The 23,480-nt window shown below is 40.4% G+C and overlaps 1 protein-coding gene and 1 long non-coding RNA gene across 5 annotated transcripts in view; one reads left to right on the top strand and one right to left on the bottom strand.

The window, feature by feature from the left end:
- Window positions 1-8,904, bottom strand: part of LOC116103248 — a 31,118-nt gene extending 22,214 nt beyond the window's left edge. The window contains exons 1-2 of one of the 2 annotated variants that reach the window (XR_004123439.1): window positions 8,286-8,904; window positions 6,418-7,600 (exon numbers count right to left, since the gene is read on the bottom strand). This is a non-coding gene — a long non-coding RNA (uncharacterized LOC116103248). Of the gene's footprint in view, window positions 1-6,417; window positions 7,601-8,285 lie in introns of those variants that run through there. The other variant, XR_004123440.1, reaches the window with a different exon arrangement.
- The window catches only part of Atf6 (activating transcription factor 6), a 159,810-nt gene that overhangs the window by 121,529 nt on the left and 14,801 nt on the right, over window positions 1-23,480 (top strand). The window lies entirely within an intron of this gene.

Below are 23,480 nucleotides of genomic sequence, written 5' to 3'. Positions count from 1 at the left end.
AATGTGATTTTTCCATTTAATTATGATTGTATTTTCTGTCAAACGCAATCTACTAAGTTCTCATGTATGTCACTGCTAAGCCATCTCCATTCCCTCTTCCTTTTCCTCTTTGTTGCTGTTTTTATTGATGATGATGATGATGATGATGATGATGATGATGATGATGATGATGATGATGATAATGATGATGACAACAGCAACAACTTGGGGCCAAAATTTAGACTGATTTTTTTTTTATCCTGATTCCTGACTTAATAACTATTCATTGTCCATAGTGTAACTTAGGCTTGATATGCCCAGCATATTAAGCTCTTTCAATTTTGTAACATTTATCTCACTTGTAATCAATAGTTCATTTGTCTGATTTCTCTTCTAAATTGTATGTTAAGAACCTTATTTGGGGCCAGTGTGCTGTGGCACAGGCACACACAAAATAAAGAAATGTAGGGATTGTTTTAGGAAGAACCTCATTTGTCCTTGTTACCCCCACTGCCTTACAAGAATAAGTGTCAAGTCCACAATAGGGGCTTACGTAGATGTTGTATTAGTTACTGTTCTTTCTCTGACACCAAATACTTGACAGAAGCAGCTTAAGGGAAGAGCACACGTGAGGTCAGAGGACACCTTGTGGGAGCTGGTTCTCTCCTTCTAACCATGTGAGTTTGGGGAATTATACCCAGACTGTCAGACTTGGTGGCAAGTGCCTTTAGCTGAGGAACCATCTTGCTGGCCCCAAATAAGGTTCTTAACATACAATTTAGCAGAGAAATCAGACAATTGTTAGGCTCACAGACCAAAAAGTGCTGCCCATCTTGTTGGGGAAGGCATAGTAGTTTGGTATGAGGACAGCATGAATGTAGATACCAGAGAAAGGAACACTGCAACCCTTTGGAAGACTGTCATAAGCCTAATGTAGAGCAAGCAGACAAGCAGAAGCCAGTTCATCAGGGCCTTGTATGAGATAGCATGGAGTTTGAGGAGCTACTAAGGCTTTGAACAGGGAAGAAACAAAGCCAGTGTGTGTAGAAGATGTCCCTAAGGTTCACAGATGCATGAGGTGTACAGGGGACATTGAAGAGGAAGGGCTGGAAAGTCTGCAGAGGCAGGCAGGCAGGGAGAAGGGCTGCAGAATGCATCCTCTGGACAGGATGCACTCAGCCTTGGCAGTCATAACCTCACAGCAGCTGTGGTGCCTGGGCTGTGTCTATAAAAAGGGGGTTGGAGGAAGGGCTCAGAGGTCCCTACACCTTCCTACTAAACTAGCTGCCACTGATAGACTCAGGGGGAGGACATTTCCTTAGCTGCTGTGTACCCACTAATGATTGTACAAGGTTCTAATGGATAGTTCCAATCCAGTTTTCACACAGATGTCCTTGATTAAACTAAATGGGTCAAAAAGAAAACTGAGTCTTGAATCTAGGAAAGGACCTGTTGGGGTATTGTTGGTATTGTTAGGATGAAGTTGGGGAGGGAAAAAAATAATCATACTGTCAAAGAGCATATTTAATAATACTTTAAAAAGATTTCTCTTAGAAGCCCTTGGTCCTGTGAAGGCTCTATGCCCCAGTGTAGGGGAATGCCAGGGCCAAGAGGTGGGAGAGGGTGGGTAGGTGAGCAGGGGAAGGGGGGAGGGAACAGGGTTTGTTTGTTTGTTTTAATATTATCTTTTTTCTTTTTTTTTTGGAGGGGAAACCAGGAAAGGAGATATCATTTTACATGTAAATAAAGAAAATATTTAATAAAAAAAAAGGTTCCCCTCACAATAGTGTAAAAGATTATAAAGGATGATGCTTTTACAGAGACTATTGGGGAGTTATCCTCCAAGCAAAATAATGATGATGATGATAATGATGATGATGATGATAATTCATCTCAACAAAAACAATCTTTATGCATATTAGCTACTTATTTCCTAAATCACAAGTTGACCCTAAACCTAGTGGTTTAAAAGAAGAAATCTTATTCCACACTGTGTCTGAGGTCAGGGAGCTTAGCAGGGTGGTTCTAGCTCCAGGTATCTCTTAAGCTTGCAGTTCAGATGTTGTCTGGGCCTAAAGATGTGACTGGGTCTAAATGATGTGCTTCCAAATTCACCTGCATGGCTGTTGGCCTCCCCTGAGGCTGCTTGTGGCATTGTTTCCCTCAAAGCAACTCATCCAGGAAAATGAGAAAGTGGGCAAGTGCGCTCTCCCAGAGTGGAAGCCGCCACCTTTCAAGGTTCCCCTCCAGTGTCACACACTGCCATTTCTCCTGCATGCTATGGTTACCTAGACCATACTCTGATGGATTGTGGAGATAAAAGGACAGGATAATTCACACAGAAACTAGTCTACTAGTCATTTCTTCCAACTTCTTCTTGCCTAGAACAAATAAAGCATTTGCTTGACCAAGAACTGTGTGAAGTCCCAATTGTAAATGTCAAATTCCTTTGCAATTATTGCTTAGTTTGATGCCATAAAATAGAATAATTTGGTTCCATGTTTGTTTTTAGTGTAATGTTATTGTTGCAGTTCAGTATGATTCATGCCTCAGAGTTAGTATCTTTCCTGTGAAGCAGGACACATGGAGATCATAAGGAGTCGTAGAGCTGGGCGGGAAGCACAGTGTAGCCCAGCTTCTTGGTAGACAGATAAGAAGAGGCATAAAAAGATGCTGGGGATAAAGAGCGGATCCAACCCAGCTACTTGAATTGCCGAGACTAGAACACATTCTTCAGATCCTAGGACACAGCACTGCAGCTCAGTGACAAAGTCATCTGTTCACATCACTGAGAGCGTAGACAGAAGCACAACCTGATGTTTGCTGAGGTCAAAGATATTTCTGTCATCTGGAAGATCATCTCATTATGATATTGATTACTGTGTGACTCTGAGACAATTTAATACATGAGTAAACACATAAGAAAATCATAACACTGCTGTATCTTTTATGTTTTTTTTTTAAAAGCAGGAACAACTTACTTGGCAGTAAAATATTTGTATCAGTTCTCTCATTTTAAAGAATGCGCAAGACTTCATGAAAAGGATTGTAGAGCAAATCATCAGAAACATATGCCACCACACTGTTGGAACAGTAAGACGGTAGAAATATATGCACTGCACTGTTGGACCAGTAAGACAGTACAATTATATGCACTGCACTGTTAGAAGAGTAAGACGGTAGAAACATATGCACTGCACTGTTGGAAGAATAAGACGGTAGAAACATATGCACTGCACTGTTGGAAGAGTAAGATGGTAGAAACATATGCACTGCACTGTTGAACCAGTAAGACAGTACAAACATATGCACTGCACTGTTGAACCAGCAAGACAGTACAAACATATGCACTGCACTGTTGGACCAGTAAGATAGTAGAAATATATGCACTGCACTGTTAGAACAGTAAGATGGTAGAAACATATAATGTGGATCACTCACAACATTCATGAGCTTTAAAGTATTTTTAAAGAGAATGTTTTTTGACCAATTATTGACTATATAGTACATAGTTTGGGGGCTTGAGGGTAAAATATTTTTGTTAATTCCAATCTTATTACAAAGTATTATAAGATTTTTAAAATTTTTTATTAAAAGTAGTCACATTTTATGACACATAAACTGTAGGGTAATCCAGTAAATGAACAGAAAATAATTTGAATACCTTAAGATCCAAAACCTTTACTTTAGGAATCATTCACACCTTTCTCCCTGGCCCCTGTCTTCCCCGTTCGTATGATGGATCTAGCTTAAGTGACTTACATTGACTCCCAGGCTGGACCTTCCTCCATCTACCTGCAGTAGCCTTCATTTTCCTCTACTTGGACTTCATCAGCCATGAGGGGCTGTTTTCCAACATCTGCAAGACTAAGGTGATTGCAGATGAGCTGGGTCTTGAGGTGGCGGGCAGTATGCAGGACACGTGGTAGGACACAGGGCACCACTGATGATGGATCATCCATTGATAGTAATTCTCCTGAAGGCCCAGACCCTTGGTACCTAAACTACTGAAGATCAGCGTTGATGTTGTCATGAAGCATCAATAGATTAGGGTTTTAAGTTCAGGTTCAAATCTCCCCTTTTAAGTACCCCCTATTATGCACATCAAATATATTTCTGCATCTGTTGGTCCTCACAGAGACTATTACAAGATAGACATTAGCTATACTTAACTATTGAGGTAACTGAGAAGGTTCTAATGACCATAACCAGACTTCATGGTCCATTGCAAGCAGTATTGTGTTGACCAAGCCTCTCTCTTAAGAACAATGTGTAGAGTGAGTAAAGATGGTAAACTCAATGCCAATTTGTTGTTATAATTGCAGAATAGCAGGTACTATGTTGTTGGTTTCATCCTCCATGATGAGAACAAAGAGGAAGCATTTCTGATACCAGTAAGACTTGCTCGCAGACTAGTTTCTTGCATGTTTTATGATAAACCAGAAGAGCTGTTTTCAACGCTGTATTAAAAAGTATGAAGAAACGCGAGGACCATAAAGTATGGCTTTCCTGGGATTTTAAGTTTATCTAATTAAAGACCTTTGTATAAATTCATTCCATCCAAATTTAGAAGACATCAATTTCAGAGTTTGCTTACTGCTCCTTGGCATTTAAACATACAAAACCCCTTTTTAGAAAACACTTTCCTAAAGTCTCCATCAGCCACATCCATAAACCAGCCTGTCCCAGGACAGTAAACCAGCTCTGTATTCAAATAAAATGTGACATTTAGTAGAGAAAGGGGGAGTCTGTCTGCTCACATTTTTGTCTACATTACTTTGTGTGTGACCATTTATTTTCCCAGGGAAACTGGTTCACACTAAGTCTGTGATAGCTGATAGAAACCATTAAAAGAATTGAGACAGATAAACCTCCTTCTACCCACCCAGTCTAAGGACAGTTAATTTTGCCTTTCCCCCTCTTCTTCTGACAGTTGGGTTACCTCTTGCATACAGTTAATCTGTAGGTGCTTTTGTAAACAATTGGTTCAGGTCAAGTTACTGAAGTTTTCATCATTGCTAGTAACTAGATACCAGGATGAAAACCATATACATCCCAAGATCTCCATAAACTCATATGGCACAGAAGCATATTCTGTCTATACTTGAAGACAAGGGGATAGTAATGTTCGTGTATCCACTTAGTCATAGCTGTGGTCTTTGAGCTACCATAGTCTATTGGCTCCCCGTGAGAGAAACTGTATGTGGGGTTTCTGATCAGAGAGTCTGACTTGGGTTCCTTCAACAGAACAAAGCCACATAGATGATAGTGTACCTCACTGGATTCACTGATGCTGAAGCCTGCTTCCAGCAGTAGTTAGAACTGGTCCCTACACTATTTCCAGGGCTACCACAACTCCAAAGAGACTTCATCACCTTGGCTCCTTTGTGGTCTAGAGCTGGTGCATCTGATTGGCAGAGGCTCTTGCCAGCATCCAGTACTCAACAGGCTAAGACAAGATAGTTCAAGCTCAAGGCCAACCTGGACTGTATAGTGTGACTGCCTGAAAGGGATGGGGAAAACACACACACACGAGCATCTGGGACATAAAGTATCTGTCCCTCTAGTGTCTACACACATCTGTAGTGCAGAGGTGAGTGTCCTACAGTATCTGTACTATACACGAAGATACTGAGACCTAAACTCTGCTTTACAAGGTAGGATACTCTCTACTCCTAGGAAGGAATTCCAGTGGCCCTAAACTCCTCTACTAACAGCATTTTGACTAATCAGAGATTAAAGATGAACAGCCAGATAGATTACTGAAGGGAGAAATGCAATGAGTTTAGTTTATTATCACCAAAAAAAAGAAAAGTGGTTTTCTACACCATCGATGAAGCACACTGAGAAGCTGGGTGATGCTTACATTATCAGAGGTTAACAAGGTCCACAGTCATCTCTGTCGGGATTGGGCTAGTCTTTATAATGTTCAGGAAGTTTACCCAACTCAAAGGCAAAGTCTTTAGTTCCCACCCTGACAGCCAGGGATACACAGAGAAACCCTGTCTCGAAAAACCAAATAAATAAACAAACAAACAAATAAGTAAGTAAGTAAGTAAGTAAGTAAGTAAATAAGTTCAATCTCCAGGGCCCAAATAAGAATGCCACATGTAATAGCATATGTTTATAATCCAAATACCGGAGATACAGAACCAGGCAGATCCCTGAGACTTGCTGCCTGTCCAGTTTAGTCTATTTAAATTTAGTGAGTTCCAGGTCAGTGTGAGAGAAGTAGAAAACATCTGAGGAATGACACCCAAACACCCATGCACTTTTGTCCTCCAGTCCATGAAGTCAGAGGGTTGCCAGAGTTCCACCTCTTGTTTAGTTTGTTGTTGTTGTTGTTGTCCTCTTTGGTTAGTTGATTTTGCTTTTAGAGTTGTATTTCCCCACACTGTATGTTTAATCTCACCCTCTGTGAGGCTTTTTTCATTTCAGTTTGTTTCTCAGACTGTAAGCTGCTCCATATCCTACCTAATGCTCAAAGACTGCCTTTATAAGAAAGGATTAGAATGTTTCTTTCAAAAGTCATTTTGTTTCTACATGAAATAGAAGATTTTCCACATTTCTAATAAGGATATTAATTTTTGTGATATCCTGGATCCATTGGAGGGCTCTTGTCCTGATTTCGTTCAGTTGATTCAGTGACAGGTGGCTGCAGACTGCTCAGGAGACACGCTGTCTCCTTATATAGATTCTAGAAGTTAGAAGATCCATAATCATTTGCCCCAACTGTGCTTAGTTGTGTCATGCAAAGTAATGACAGTCTAATCTTCTGTAAATCTGTTTTATGAGGAGGTCTAGAGATAGCTTTTAAAGGTATCATAATTCTGAATATTCACTTACTAAACCTATTAAGAGATAGCATTAAAATTATATGATACCTCCAAGCATTAGGGTACACACCATTAATCCCAGCACTCAGGAGGCAGAGGTGGGTAGGTCTCTATGAATTTATGGCCATATATATATATACATATATATATATATATATACATATACATATATATATGAATGATATCATTAGAAGGGAAGACTTTAGATGTAATTTCTTTTCTTCTCCTTAGTAAGATTGCTGATTTTAGTGATGGGAAATTATTGACAGAGTAGAGGGAGACAAGGGATTTTACCCAGGGTCTCACACACACTAGGCTTTCTTAACTGAGCTATAACTTCAGCAATAAACGTCATTTTAAATAAAACAAGTGCAACATGTAAAGGAATCACTCTCCTTAAATCATACTATAACCTTCAGCTCTTTGTAACAAATTGAATGACCCAGAATGGACTTCAGTAATCCATTTCTTTAGCAGGGCTTATTGAGGTAGTTTCTCAAGTCATGATGTGTTCTTTTAAAAAAAAAAAAAAAAGCCCATCTTCCTACCCTTGACCTCTCATAGTTTATCTTACCCCTCTCCGATTCTCCAGTTGTGTTTCCTATCAACTCACCACACTCAATTCTAATGCATACCCTTCTTGCTGTTCCTCAGCTCAGCTCCTAACTCACTCCTCAGAGCTTCTTCAACTTCTTGGAACCATTTTATCCACTGTGTGCCTCATTCCTTCACTTCTTTCATTTCCTCTTTACCGTCACTAATATAAAGTGACATTCTGTTGCCACCTGTCACAGTATAGCAAGGACAATAAATGCAAGAAATATAAATGATGTTAGAAAAAGATTGATCTGTAGACTGTGTAGAAGATGACACAGTGTGCTATTCATGTTCCTCTTGCTGTGACAACATTCCTGAGATGATCAACACAAAAGGAGAAAATGTCTATTCTAGCTTATGATTTCAGGTCTCGGCCTGTTCTAAAGCATTACATCATGGGGGACAGGGGTATGGAGGAAGATGCTCATTGCATGACAGCCAGGTGTCAGGGAAGACACTGAGTTCCAAACATCCCTTTCAAGGACAAGGACATCACTTCTTCCCATTAGCTTCCCCCTAAAGATTTCAAGGACCCCTAATAGTACCATCAGCTAAAGAGGAAACCTTCAACAAATGGCTTTTGGAGACCTTTTAGATGCAAGCTATAGCATGGCATTTAGATGGTGTAGAGCTTTCACATTCATAAGCGTGAACTGGTAATTATCTAACCCCAAAGACAAGTCAGGATGATGACTTCTCCAGAACACAGATACAAGCAGAAGGTGGGAAGCAATCTCTGAAACCATATTTTCTGATATTGAATTTGCCTCACTTTAAGAGGATCATTCAGCTAATGAATTTGTTTTCCTCAGGTTTGATTTAGTTAGTTCTACTATGAAAATAAATACCAGATAAAGAGAAAATATGCCTTACAAGGTTGTACAAAGAACAAGTGTTTCATGACAGCAGGTTTGGAGACAGCAGGATTGGAGATAGCAGGTTTGTTGACAGTTGGCAGGTTTAGTGACAGTTAGGTTTGGAGACAGTTGGCAGGTTTAGTGACAGTTAGGTTTGGAGACAGTTGGCAGGTTTTGATTTTGGTGTTCTAAAGTGTGAGGTCATTCGTTCCACTGCTGGGACAACTAAAGCCAGTTTGTACAGTAACCCACATTTTCCTAAGGCAGAGTGGGATCAGCTCCCATATATGCTGCTTTTTTCCTGGATAAGCACTCTGCACCAACCACTCCCAGGAAGATTCCTCCCCCAGAGAATGTTTTTTTCTCCCCACTTTCATTTAAGATATCTTTTAGGGTAGATAGCGTTTTTTAACCCCACTCAAACAATCTGTGTAGCCAAGGATGGCCTCCAACTGGCTCTATTATAGCCCCATGTTGGCCTTCAATTTATAATCTCCCTGCCTTAGCCTCTCAAGTACTAGGATTTAAAAAGATCTGATTTTTCAAGGAAATCTTACAGATAGAGCATCCAGTTGTCAAGAAAGACAGATACAAATGAAATGGTCATAAAGTTCTTTAGATGAATAGGTTTTAACTAAACAGTCTTTTTTACTCCATATTAATCACAAGAGAATGCCTTAACATGACCAATGCTCATTCAAGAAGCCATATTTAAGTTTGTTGGGTCACATAAAAAAAAAACCATACGTATTTGGGGTAGAGGCTTGTTGGAGCTGCACCTGTACACACAGCAGCTGTAATTATCACACATGTAATTATGCACATACATACATATGTGCCAGGCTTGTTGGGAACAGCAGGGTTTCACTGGGAGGAGGCTCAGAGAGTAAATGGTGACAATGACCTTATATGGCTGTGTGAAACTGTCCGAAGTAAATGAGGGAAAATGTTTAGATGATGCTGGATTTTGAAAAGGCACTGTTAAAATTATACTGACTAGCATGTACTGTAAGCTAAGAGGCCGAATCATTAAAATGTGTAACAAAATAGTTTGAAAAGCTGTCCTAAGAAATGAAAATATCCAGAGAGAAACATGCCTGTTCAAGTGAACTCTGAGATAGATGCCATAAATGGTGCTGTGGCCTGAATATGCAAAGTCTGAGCCTTTTCTTTCAGAGTAGAGCTTAAGTGTGGCCAGTTCTTACACCCCAGCCCATCACTCTGATTGCTCGCAGCCCCCATTACCAGTGGAGGACCAGAGTACTCTCCCAAAAGCAAGAATAACTGCAAGAAGACACTCTTAAAATATGAGAAACCTTAACATTTTCATTGTATGTATCTGTATACGTCATGTGTGTGCAGTACTGGAGCCAGAGAAGCGCAATGGAAGAAGTTCCAGATGGTTATGGGTGTGAGCCTCCACATAAGAGTTAGGAACTGAACCCAGATCCTATGCAAGCGCAGCAAGGACCCTTAACTGATAAGCCATATCTCCAGCCCCAAGTACAGGAAATTCTAATTAATCTATAACAAAAGTAGATATTGGTATTTATGTTTCTATTGTTACCTCTTCTCCCTTCACCACAGACTTTTTTTTCTTATTTTTAGTTTATGTGTGGATGTTTTGCCTACAGTATGTCTGTGAACCACATTGTGCCTGTCATCTGAGGAGGCCAGAAAGGGTGTTTGTTGGATCTTCTGGTTACAGTGATCCAACTGTGATCTGACATGTGGATGCTGAGAATCAAACCTTGGCCCTCTGGGAAAGTAGCCAGTGCTCTTAACAGCTAAGCCAAACTTCCTGCCCTGCTACCTCCTCTTAAAAGGTCACAGAGCTTGCTGTTCTGGGGAGGCATCCTGCGGCAGAACTGATGCTTCCTCTTCATAGCTTTGTGTTTGGGGAAATGAATGTGAACACCTAATCCACAGATTTGTGATATATTAGTAAGGGGCCCCTGCTAGATACCTCATAAGGCTTTGGTTTGGTTTGGTTATTGTTGTTTTGATAATGTCCAACTTTATTTTGTTGTTGAGATGGTGTCTTGCTGTGTAGCTGTGGCTAGCCTGGACTCAATATGTACTTCTAGGATAGACTTGAACTCACAGAGCTCCATGGCCCTCTGCCTCCCGAGAGCTGGGATTAAAGGAATGTGCCACCATGCTCGACAGTTATAAGGCTGTTTTAAGGATTAAATAAACAGTGTGTATTGGTTCCCTTCCTGTTTTTATAACCTTTCCCACTCATCATTACTATAAGCCATTATGCTTCTTTCTCATAAAGTATTTTATTGCTTTTGTATGTTTAGTTGCACTAATTTCTGAGCATACATAACCACAGCAGTATGCATGGCTGTTACTCAGTGTAACCAAAGTTAGTTCCAATAAAAAGCAGTGTACAGATTGAAAGCAGTGTAGGAAATGTAGCAAATTCTTCAGTAATCCTCCCTAATCCTCTCTCTCCAGAACCTTTCCAAATAGCCCATTTCCGAACCTTCTGCAGTAGGTTGTAACATCGTGTTGCCCAAAAAGTCATAGTTGACTAAGAGCGTGGGTTGGAGATTCTACTTCTTACATTAGGCTCATTTTTCCCAGACAAACCGAAACTTAACTGAGTGCCTCTCACATCGACCGGGGTCTACTTTATACACTGGACCTCTGTGGGAAATATTCTTCTATGTTTTTATCTTAACTGTCACATATGAGTCAACAGAACTCTTAGCTCCTGAGGAAGTAAATTAGAACATGTAAAATGGAGAGCTGACTCATCTGTTTACTGTGGCTCCAGCCTCACCATCTCTGTTTCCCACCAGCATGTCCTATTCCGACATACAACATCTCTTCCCATGTCTCCCTTCTCTGGAGCCCTTCAGTGACTCCCTACTGCCACTGGGATTCATTCTAAGCTCTGTGGATGCCTCTTCTCCCCTCTTTGCGTCATCACCCCCTTTCTGCCCATGCTTGGTTCTTCAGAGCACCTCACACAGTGCACACCCAGACGGGATGGGTGTGTTTCCTCTACTTCCCCAGCTCAAAAGAATCTTTCCAAGTCTGGCTCCAGTGGACTCCTTCAGAAAGCCGCCTTGTCACCTTTCTACCACCCCCACTGCCAGAGTGTAGGCAGCCTGCCTCCTTGTTCTCCCTGTCCCGTGCCCCTTCCCATCTCACACTTAGACCCACTGCATGTTTACATAGCTGCCTGTTTTACTAGATGGCAAATGCTTTGATTGGGGGCCAGGTCTTACTCATCTCTGTTTCTCCAACACCCAGCACACTCTCTAGCATATAACAGCTGCAGTATAAATATTTATGTAATTGAATCATGTTGATCATAGGAACAAACTTTGGTTGGGAGAGCATACCTGTTGCCTTAAAAATCTAGGGGAAAATTCATTTCTAAGACCCTATTAATTAAATATATTGAGTTATATTAAATTGGGAATTTTAGTCACTGCCTTCAAAATAAAGATTAAATTAAGCATAGCTGTAGCTTTTTAAGCTTTTGTCATATCTTAGTGCAGGACCCCGAGTGGTGACTGTACTTTGGTGGTTTAGGGTTTGCCATGCCCAGCTGCAGAGTGAGGTGTTTGTGTGTTTGGAAGTATTTTGACTGGGTGAGCTAATGGTATGAAATTAAAAAGTCACTTTTGGTCTAGGGGAGCAGTTAGGTACCCTTGGTTGCCTTCTGTACTTTAAAGTCTTTTATTCCCCCATCCCTAGCCCAAGTAAAAGAGGCTCTTTGAAGAAATTAATGGCCTACACTTTCTAAGTCGTAAACCAACCTGGTTGTCAGGCAGTAGCTTGACTTCTGTGGAGACTTATAATTCATATAAACTATGTTGTTAACCACAACCCATGTACGCTATGTTGTTAACTATAACCCATATACACTATGCTGTTAGCTATATAACCCATGTAAACTACGTTGTTAACCATAACCCATGTAAAGTATGCTGTTAACCATAATCCATATATATTCTGCTGTTAACCATAACCCATATACACTCTGCTATGGATCCAGTTGCTTAACACAGAGGAAGCCAGGGTTTTCACTGAAGAAACCCAGAAAACAATTCAAGGATTCAGGTTTTAAAAAGACCAAGATTCAAGAGGCTGATTGGGCAAATTTGCTTTAAAAATGAAAGAGATAAGAAACTTGCCAAATTTTTTAGTGTTTTTGTAACACTAAATGAATACTTAAGAAATGTAATGTGTTAATGTACTGTTTTCTCTCTGAAAATGATTCTACTGTATGATAGAGATCTGCTGCTGCTACAAGTTATGTCTTCCTACGCCACCTCTCCTCCCTGTTCTTTTTCCCCCACTTCCTGTTCCACTCCACCTTCTCTTCTCCCCTTCTTACTCTCCTCCTCCCTTATCTGTGATTGAACTAAAAAAAAAAAAAAAAAAAAAAAAAAAAAAAAGTTTCTGGACACTGTTTTCAGAACAGACAGATAAATCTGTTGGTTTCCAATATAGCCAGTGCCCTGGGTGATTTTCATTGTCGCATCATCAGTCTCCGTCACACTTGTGTGAGCAGTAGGAGCACCAAAATCTTTGTTGTAGCACGGTGATGTCACAAGTGTTCACCCCTCATCCCTCCGTCACCCCAAGAAAGCAGCGGTCCTTGTACGCTGATGAACAGTGGACACTGCATCAATTTCCTCCATAGAGCATGAAGCAGGGGCAGGAGGGCAGGTTAGACCCCAGCATCACTGATGCTCAGAGCTGCTACCCGGGCCCTGACATGCACAGGCCCCTTTCACTCCTTGCTGTATTGAAAAGTATGTGTTGCTTGCTGAGATACGTGCTTGGCATAACTAAGTCTTGACTTAACCATATAGTTGGGTATTAGTTTTTCTGTTATAGTTAAAGTTACAAACACTTGCTAGCTAGTAACAGCAAGAGCTAGCTAGTCTTTAGATCCATAATGGATTGGATCTTAAAGCCTGCCATTTCCACTCTGCCACACCAACTTCACATGGTAACAGTCCTCAGATTTTACATCTTTTAACATTCTGGAAACCTTCCATAAGTACCATCACAGTGAATTCTTAAGAACTTTGCAAATGTAACTTGCTCTCCTGTATCTTGAAATAAACAAGCTTTTCGTCAGAGTGGCATTACATACAGGTCACAGCCTGAGCTCCTGCTCAGACCCTCCCTTTGCCTCTCAACTAAGTAAAAGACCCAGTCTGTACAGCGTTCTTACCACTCAGATCCTCAGGGCATGCTCCAGCCTCGATGCCTTTGTACTGTTTTTTTCCCAACTTGCTTGGTTGTCTTTCTCAGTTCTGTAGACCCTGACCAAAAAATTCCTCCCAATGGCTTACTCTGCATGACTTTCTGTGTCACATGTAGCCTGTACCATTCTATGCCTTCCTTTACCCCCAGTCGCCCATCATTTCAGTTTGCTTCTCTTATTTCCTGTCTACTCTACCCTCAGCATTAGAATGCAAAGTCTGTGAGAGAAAACCTTTGTGGGTTTTTTTTCTCTTTCAGTTGAAACACCTAGACTAGGCTTGGCCCAATAGTGATTCAGTAAATATTTAATGAATGAAAGTAGACTAGAAAGTGAAAGTAAAGAAGCTTTTTCTTGGGGCTGGAGAGATGGCTCAGCGGTTAAGAGCACTGACTGTTCTTCCAGAGGTCCTGAGTTCAATTCCCAGCAGCCACATGGTGGTTCACAACCATCTGTAATGGGATCTGATGCCCTCTTCTGGTGTGTCTGAAGAGAGCGACAGTGTACTCATGTATATAAAATAAATAAGTAAATCTTTAAAAAAAAAAAAAAAAAAAAAAAAAAAGATGTCCTGAAAGTGTATGAGACCCTAGTCTTCTGGTCCACATTCCATGCTGCTTCATTCAGAAGAAGATTTAAATGATAATCTAAATAAAACCGTTAATAGTGAATCCTTTTTAGGTGCTTTGCATCTTAAGCAGTTGTTTCTCCTTCACTATATTATGGAGGATGTAGGCCAGCCCTTCTTTGGGCTGTCTCTAAGAAGCAATAACAATGAGAATGAATTACAGAACTTAAAATAAACCTGAAGAATTTGTGGGCCTGATTCCTAAGGTCTAAAATGAGAGCATATGTCATTTCTAAGACCGGCACAATTCTAACGTGAGCTGTCACAAGAATGCACAAAATGCTTAGTTCTCTTTATAACTCAGTTAATTCTGTTCTGCTTATAGACAATGGATATTCTATAACTTCCCTTAATCACCATGTGCTTGAGTCTTCCCTTCTAATGTACAAAATAGAGACTCTTTTTTTTCTTTTGGCCTAGCTATTTTATACTGAAGACAGCTGAGCTCACGCAGCCAGCTTTGCCGCAGGGAAACTCCAAGCCCTGCTTCCTCTGGGTTACCCACAGGCCAGACAAGCCAGAAAGCAGGCCAGGAAGCTCAGGCCATAATACGCCTGTCTGGATCAGGAAAGGAAGTATGTCTACATCGTGTCCCTGCATCCCTTGCCACTCTCAATTAAGAACATACACCCATAAGCCAGGCCATTGGCTTTCCAATTCTGTACGAATTTTGGCAAATAAGGTTAAGTGCAATGTTGACATCTCAGCCTGGTTAATTTCTTTGTCAGAAATTTCCTTGAGAGAGAATAAAATCCAGCTCCTTAAAGATTTTATATCCTTCTGAGCAAGAGGCAGCTTTTCAAGCTTGTATCTGAATATGAGCTGTTAGGTGCACAGATTGAATAAAGATTGTGATTTTCCTTCCTATTAGACCACTGCACTATGGCTTAAGACACAGTTAAACTGCAGCTGTGGCAACATAGAACAAGTGTGAGAAAGGAAGGTCCCAAGTTAGTTACTGAGGTTGGGATGTGACCTATAATTTATGCTAAACTTTTACTTGAAAATAAGATGGTAGCACTCTTGATCACCCATGCCTTACTCTGTTTCCATCAGCTCCAGAAGGCGTTACTCTTTTGAGCACTTTTATGTATGTATGGATGGGGTTGGGACAGCTCTGTGAATTTTTTTGGACAGGTCTTTAATTTATTGTAGCCATTACTTCTGTCACTGTACCAGATAACTATGTTTGAACTTAGTAGTCTGTCTTTTCTAAAACACCACTCAATTCTTTCTCTGATCATTCTAGAAACACTTTTCACTAGAAGACCTGTAATTATTCTACAAAACAGCAATAATAGAATCCTAAAAATAAGTTTAATAATCTGTTAGATGTGATAATCTTCTACAATGTTTCATATCCCATTCTGTGAAATGTTATTAGTTCTTCTCAACCCCCTTATATATTTATCCTAAGAACCTGATAGCAAATTACCTGAAGATAGTTAACTGTTATGTAAACATTTGAACCCATTACATGCATGCATGTACGTTGGTCATTGCCACACGGACTAGCCATCCTGCTAATAACACTTTCCTCTGATTCTGCCTTGAGATGCTGTGTCCTCAGCTGTCTGCATTTATGAGTACATTACTGGTGTCTCGCACCTAAGTTTTTTTATTGTATTTTTTTTAGATTTATTTGTAAAGTGTTTTGTCTGTATGTATATATTCCACATGTGTACCTGGTCCCCAAGGAGGTTAGAGAGGGTGTGAGATCTTCCATAACTGCTATATGGTTATTAACTGCTCTTTGGTTCTGGGAATCAAATCCGGGTCCTCTAAAAGAGCAGCAGTGTGTTTAACCAGTCGCTCCACCTGAATGTTTCTATGTAAGGTGCCACAGTTTCCCCAGTCTCACACCTGCAGCAGATTAGAATCAATGTTAGGAGCATTAGGGGTTTGGTCCTCACTTATTTTAAAGCTTTTGCTTACAACCCTCTTGGGAGCTAGCTGTCTGGCTTCTCTTGAAGAGGCAGGTTTTTGTTGAGTTAAGAAGCTCTATCAGCAAATACAGGAACCTCTATGGAGATCAGAAATTCAAATGACATCCTCAATTTTTTATTTTTTTAATCTTAATGGTGATGATTCCTAGGAAGCACCAGGAATCTCTGGGCATTTGCCCTTGCAGCTCTTCTCACACTATTTGGAATACATTCCACAAGGACCTGAGGAATGGAGCAGACCCAATTTCTTTTTTTTCAGCTATGACTGTCATTTTCACAGCTGACTGGAACACTGGAATGTTACATTTACTCAGAGATGACCATTTTTTATTCCATATATAACTTATAATGTGGCAGCATTTATCCTAAAAACCCAACAAACCAACAACAAAAAATTTGACTTCTATCATTGACATTTATAAAACAAATGAGAGCAAGAGATTTCTTTCCACTGGACTTTATCCCAGGACACTACCTTCGCCTCTGCTTTCCTACTGTTTCCTCATCAGATCAGGCAAGACATCTGCCCATCAGAGCATTTTATAACGTGCTTTTAATTTTCCAAAATGCTGCTTGGCTTCTTGCCGACAGCAATGCACACCAGGATTTTTCTGAAAGAAACTAGACAAACAGCAGCAACTGAAGTGTTAAAGAAAACGTTACTCCTGCCACCTGGTGAACTTGCTGACGAGACTCTGTTCGGTGATGGCAGTGGCCATGGGTGTAGGGATCCTCATAATGGGGCCCTGCAGTTGGAAGAAAGGGAGTAGGAACTTACAGCCAAAGGGAAGAGAGCTCAGGAGGCATCAGTGACTCGACAATTATAAGAGGAAACATGAGAGGTAGGAGGGCTTCACCGAAGGAGATTGCTGAAGGCCAGCCAGGGGAGTTGGATATTGCCGGTGATCAGGTACCAAGCTGGCACTGAGTAAGGTCTTGCTCAAGTTGAGTTCTACAGAAGTGAAAAAATGAGGCTCAAAGTAACTGTATTAACATTCAGGTGAGAGTCTGTCCAACCTGCTAACAAGAACTTTGGGGACTCAAAGGATGATCCACAATGAGAGAGATGTCTATATTAATATAAAGTTTATATTAACTCAAAAATATATTTTCTTAAGGAATCAACATTATTATAAATCATGAGTAAGGCTGTTGATATTTTATATAGTATGTATCTAACTTACTAGAAATAAAATCTTTTCTAACTTATTTTATTTTTATAGAAATCATTTATCTAAGAGTCTAAAGGAAGGTTTGTAGGCAGGCACACTATAGTTTTGGTATGAGGTATCAGTTTTACTTAGTACTGGCCTCTTCTAGCTTCAGTCAGCCGCTTCCTGGACTTACCCGAGTGCCATGGAGACTATACTGGTTTCCAGCTGTAGAAGAAGGGAAATTCTTTCTCATTCTTTTCCAGAATGAGTTGTTTTCTGATTATTTCATCTTCAGGAGTGAGCACTGGAAATGCCATAGTGGGCTCCAGCCATTGATCAGCTAAGACAATCACCAGTTGTTTCTTTGCCAGAAAGTGGCATCTATCTACCTTAGCTGATAACTTTCAAAAGTTAAAAACCCTCCCTGTTATACAAGATAAATATAGTGGTTTAATTAATTAATTAATCAATTAATTTATTTTACATCCTAATCACAGCTTTCCCTCCCTCTTCTCCTAGTCCCTCTCTCTCTCACCTCACCTTCCCCCAAACCCCTCCCTTTCTCTTCAGAGAAGGTGAGGCCTCCCATGGATATCAATCCTCTTTGACTTAGCAAGTAGACCAGGAACATCATCTTCTATTGTGTCTAGACCAGGCAGCCCAGTTAGGGGAAAGGGATCCGACAGTAGGCAACAGAGTCCGAGGCAGCCAGCGCTCCTGCTGTCACATATGTAGCAGATGTGCAGAGGTTCTGTCCCACGCATACTGTCTGCTTGGTGATTCAGTTTCTGTGAGCCCCTATGGGCCCAGGTTAGTTGATTCTGTAGGTTTTCTTGTGGTGCCCTTGACCTCTTTAGCTCCTTCAGTCCTTCTTCCCCTCTTCCATGTGATTTCCCAAGCTCTGTCTAATGTTTAGCTGTGGGTCTCTGCATCTGTTTCCATCAGCTTCTGGGCGAAGCCTCTCAGATGACAATTATGCTAGGCTCCTGTCAGCAAAAACAGCAGAATATCATGAATAGTGTCAGATAGGCTCTCATGGTGGGTCTCAAGTTAGCCATTCCCTCAATTTCTGCTCCCTTTTTATCCCTGCACATCTTGTAGGCAGAAAAATTGTGGCTCTAATGTTTTGCATCTGGGTTGATGTCCCCATCCCTCCACTGGAAGTCTTGCCTGGTTATGGGAGGTGGCAGTTTCATGTTGCATATCCCCTATGCTAGGAGTCTTTTTTTTTTTTTTCTAAGTATATTCTTTTATTGGATCCAGTCTTAAAACTTCTTATTAAATGTCCAATTCATTGTGATCCAAAATAAAAACAAGAACAAAGGGATTACAGCAAAAGTCACAGGTAGCTAACATTTAAAAGCGCCCTCAACTCTGTTCTTCAGGCTACATTAACTTAAGTAACTAGTCATCCTCGTAGATTGCTGAGTCTTCCCATTGTCCTAGGTTTCGAGTTTGTCCCAGAGATGCTCCCCATCTGCTTCCAGTTCTCACTTACAGCTCTCTCTGTCAGTCCTCCCCAACCTTGATCCTCCTGTTTCCCTCCCCACACCCTCCCACTCAGTTCCCTCCCACTGTCCGTCCACCCCAATGTCTAATTATTTCTCCTTCTCAATGAGATTCAAGCATCCTTCCTTGAGCATTCCGTGTCACATAGTTTCTTTGTGGTCTGTGGATAGTAGCATGATTATCCTATACTCTATGGGGAATACTCACTTAAAGTGAGCACATACCATGCTTGTCTTTCTGGGTTTTAGTTAAAACCTCACTCAGGATGACAGTTTCTACCTCCATCCATTTCCTGCACATTTTTATAATGTCATTGTTTTTAATAGCTGAGTAGTAGTCTATTGTTTATCCATTGTCCTGTTGAGGGCCATCTAGATTGTTTCCAGTTTCTGGCTATTATGAATAAAGCTGCTATGAACATAGTTGAGCAAGTGTCTTTGTGGAATGTTGGAGCATCTTTTGGGTATATGCCCGGAGTGGTATAGTTGGGTCTTGAGGTAGAACTATTCCCAGTTTTCTGAGAAACCACCAATTAGATTTCCAAAGTTTTACAAAGTTTGTGATCCCACCAGCAGTGGAGGAACATTTCCTTTGCTCCACATCCTCCCCAGCATGAACTGTTGCTTGAGTGTTTGATCTTAGCCATTCTGACTGGTGTAAGATGGAATCTCTTCAACATCCTTAGTCATCAGGGAAACACAAATTAAATGCAGTGCTTTCTAAATGTTAAGTGACTCATTACTTGACTGTATTTCAGCAAGATTGGAATTGGAGAATTGTACAGCCATCTCAGATGTCAGCATGTTGTTTGGACTTACAGATTACTGTTGCTTTGGTTGGTTGGTTGGTTGGTTGGTTGGTTGGTTGGTTGGTTGGTTGGTTGGTTTTAAAGATAAGGACTTTATATTTAGTACAGGCTGTCCTGGAACTCTTGATGCTTCTGTCTCAACCTCTGAGGTGCTGCTAGAATTATAATGCACATATCCAACTGGCCTTGTCATTTGTTAATAGGACTTGCCTGCAAGAAAGGAAGTGTGTTACAGAACAATAAGGGACATAGAAACCCAGACAGTTTTCTGAAGACCTGTTTGCTTGATTTTGCTTATGTAAAGTTGTCCACTAGTTATAAGGAACTGAGAGAATTAAACACATTGTGGGCATCCATAGGGTCTGGACTTTTAAAGCAGGCTCAAATTTAATTCAGATTGGAGATTTCTGACATGCCAGTGGAGTAAGATTCAGAAAAATGTCACAGGTGCTGACTTGTGAACCTGGCCTCTACCCTGATCTTAACTATACTTTTGCTCCAAAGAGGAAGGAATTGTCCAATTAAAAACTTGAGTCTGGGGTTGAGAAATTACTCATTCAGTTTAATGCTTGCCATTCAACATGAAAACTGCATGCACCTTCAGATGCATTTAGAAAGCTGAGCATGATGGGGCATGTGTGTTATCTGGGTAAGTGGACTCCTAAGGCTCTCTAGACTAGACAGCTGTCTTGCTTGGGAAACTCCAGGCCAGTGAGAGATCCTGTCTCAAAAAGGTAAATAGTTCCTAGGAAACAAGACCTGAGTTTGTCCCCTGATCTTCATGTGTATGAGCACATACACATGCTCCACACATATACAAGCCTACATATAATATGCACATGTACAAAAACTGAATCTCTAGGATATATAGAGAGGTGGCTTTCTTTCATTCATGCTTAGCACAGTTCTCTAAGTACTCGTCTCAACTTATACTCTTTAAGCTAGCTTTCTTTGGGGACGTTTCCACACATTTATGTATTCCAATGAATTGCTTCTGTGTACAGTAAGGATTCAGCACAGACAGAAATGCCTGTCCTCAGGGAGCTCACTTAGTGTGATTCCTCCTAGGAATTTTTCTTTGAAGTTAAGTCTACCATGTTTCTGAGAAGCCTCAGGAGTTTGCCAACTCCTACCCTCCAGGTCATCTGTGTGTTCCAAGAGCCTCTATGCCTAGCCAGCTGTGGAAGGGAAAGACACCATTTTTCTTAGAAGTCAAAGAAAAGCACGAGGAACAGTAGTATTTGCTGTTATATAAACTGCTTCTTATATATTTCTGTTTGGAAGAAAATAATGTTATCTAAATTTGTAATATCTCATTCATTTTAACCTGTTCATGGATGTTTCTACTTTTGAATAAGTTTTTCTGAATCATTATGTAAGCACTATCATATATATATTCATACATGTAAATATATATGTGTGTATACACACACACACACACACACACACACACACACACACACACAACTTTTACAGTTTCTTAGTCCTCTCAGAATTTTGAACCTTCATGGCTGATTAGATCACTGTTTGATCGTTACCTCTGCTGTTACCCAATCCCCACATAACATTTTGCTAGAACAGTCTTTTGACATCTCCCTGACTTTCTCACCTTCTGTTTACCATATTCTTCATTTTCTTCTCATACAGGCCATGTTGTGAAGGTCTGTACTTAGGTTCATTTTTCTCTGCACTTCACACCAGAGCTAATTGTTTGTCACTACTGTAATGGACTCTGGGTCCAAATATAAAGGCAGTATCAGGTGTGGTTTTGTCCTTTTTCCAAGTGTTTCCTGAACTTCTGACCTGGGCACTACTGCCTTCCTGAGGGGAAGGGTCCTATCAATGATGGTTCCTTTCCTCTGAGGTAGTAGTTGGTCATGAACTCTCTAGTACAGATATTTTCTATGTCATTTCCTGATAATAGCAGATCTTCAAGAAGCCAAGGAGAAAAGGAGCCCAAACATGTCATGGTTCTATTTTATGAATTGAAAAAAATGCCATGATGTTTGATAAGCTGAAAACAGTTCTAGTAGGCCTCATTATCTTTTAAGACTCTACCATGCTCTAGAATTCTTTATCACTGATCTCGTAGAAGCCATGCCTGCCTAACATAGTGGGCAGAAATATTGTATAGGTCATGTCAACATTCTGGAAAAAATGTAAAATTCCCATTCCTTGATTTTTCTTTTTTTTTTTTAATGCAAGTAAACAAGGCTGAGCATGGTGTCTGCCTTTAATACTAGCACTCAGGAGGCCAAGGCAGGCAAATCTCTGATTTCAAGGTTAGTTTCATCTACATAGTGAGTTCCAGGCCAGCCAAGGTTACATAGTAAGACCCTGTCTCATAAATGTGTGGGTGGGTGGGTGGGTGGGTGGATGGATGGATGGATGGATGAATAGATAGATAGATAGGGCCATAGTTTTACCATCATGATTGCAGAGGGTCTGGGTTTTACAGTGAAGGTATTCTGAACATTATTAGTATTAATATTAGTATTTGCTAATATATGAGAAGAAAAGAATTGGCACATTATTCATCCATTAGGCTCCAGTTTTAAAAAAAAAAACAGTTAAAGTTATACAGTATTCCTCAAGAGTGCAGGGCAGGGGCATAATTAGAAGACACCTGAACAAGAGTGACATGGGCTCTTGGGAGGTAGTATTTTGGAGCTGTCTTTTGGTTCTGGGTCCCCACCATGCAGTTTAATCAGGATATCCTCTGATAGTGATTCTGATACTGAAAGTGATCTGAATTTTTTTTAAAGTGATAAATTCTTGACTTTTCTTTTTTGGAGGAAAAAGTATTCCTAACTCAACCTAACCTGATAGAACGGTTTTAAGAATGGCTTCTGTAGCCGCACTGCCCAAGTCAAGATCTACTTTGCCATTTTCCAGCTAAGTGGTGAGGCACTTGATCAAGTCTGTGTTTTAGTTGCTTTTGCCTCAGAAATAGAAACAATAACAATAATCATCATTATATCTGATTTGAGAGTTTATGAGAGCAATCAATTAGGTCATCAGTGCTCTATATATAGAAGTATTTATTAAATAGATCATTGACAACATGGCTTAATAATGTTCCTAGAAGGGCTGGTGAGATGGCTCAGCGGGGAAGAGCACTGACTGCTCTTCAGAAGGTTCATGAGTTCAAATCCCAGCAACCACATGGTGGCTCACAACCACCCGTATTGGGATCTGACGCCCTCTTCTGGTGTGTCTGAAGACAGCAAAAGTGTGCCTACATATAATAAATAAATAAATCTTTAAAAAAATGTTCCTAGAAATGTAATGTATATTAAGCACATATGAAAATGCTATATATTAAAATGTATTACTGAGGCTTAGACTAATATAGTAATAACAGTGTTTGTTTGTTTTGCTTGTACCTAGTAATCATGACCACTAAAGATGTCCTTTGAGGTCCAGTGGATCTTATACAGTCACTATTTTAGGCCCACATACATGTTTTGTGATGTCATTTCTAATCTAACAGGACAAAACCCTTCTTGTCCAAAATCCCTATTGTCCAGTGCTGTAAACCTACACTACTCAACAAATTTGAGTTTTGTTAAAATTGAATGTGTGATATCTGCCCCCAACACCCAATTTTTTCTCTGTCTTTGAACATCCTCAATCCTAAAATCTTCCCATCAGAGAAACTTTTAAGATTCTTTTGGCAAAGGGCATCTGTGGCAGTTGCTGGAAACACTTTGTCCTTTATGTGTTCTTGCATTTTCAGATACTTCATGTTGGAAGTACTGGCTGTGTCACCATCTGAGGTGACAGTTGCTAGTCAATGTTCTTGCCAGCCAGTGAAGGGGGCCTCCAGTCTCACTCCCCATATCCCCTTTCATTTTACCCCACTCCCAGTTTTTTTTTCTTCAGCTATTTCTTAGCCTAACCTTTTTTTTTTTTTTTTTTTTTTTT

This window comes from Mastomys coucha, unplaced genomic scaffold, assembly GCF_008632895.1.
Source record: "Mastomys coucha isolate ucsf_1 unplaced genomic scaffold, UCSF_Mcou_1 pScaffold1, whole genome shotgun sequence".
Classification (NCBI taxonomy): Eukaryota; Metazoa; Chordata; class Mammalia; order Rodentia; family Muridae; genus Mastomys; species Mastomys coucha.
The sequence above is the reverse complement of the archived record's forward strand: the minus strand, read 5'-3'. Positions and strand labels throughout refer to the sequence as shown.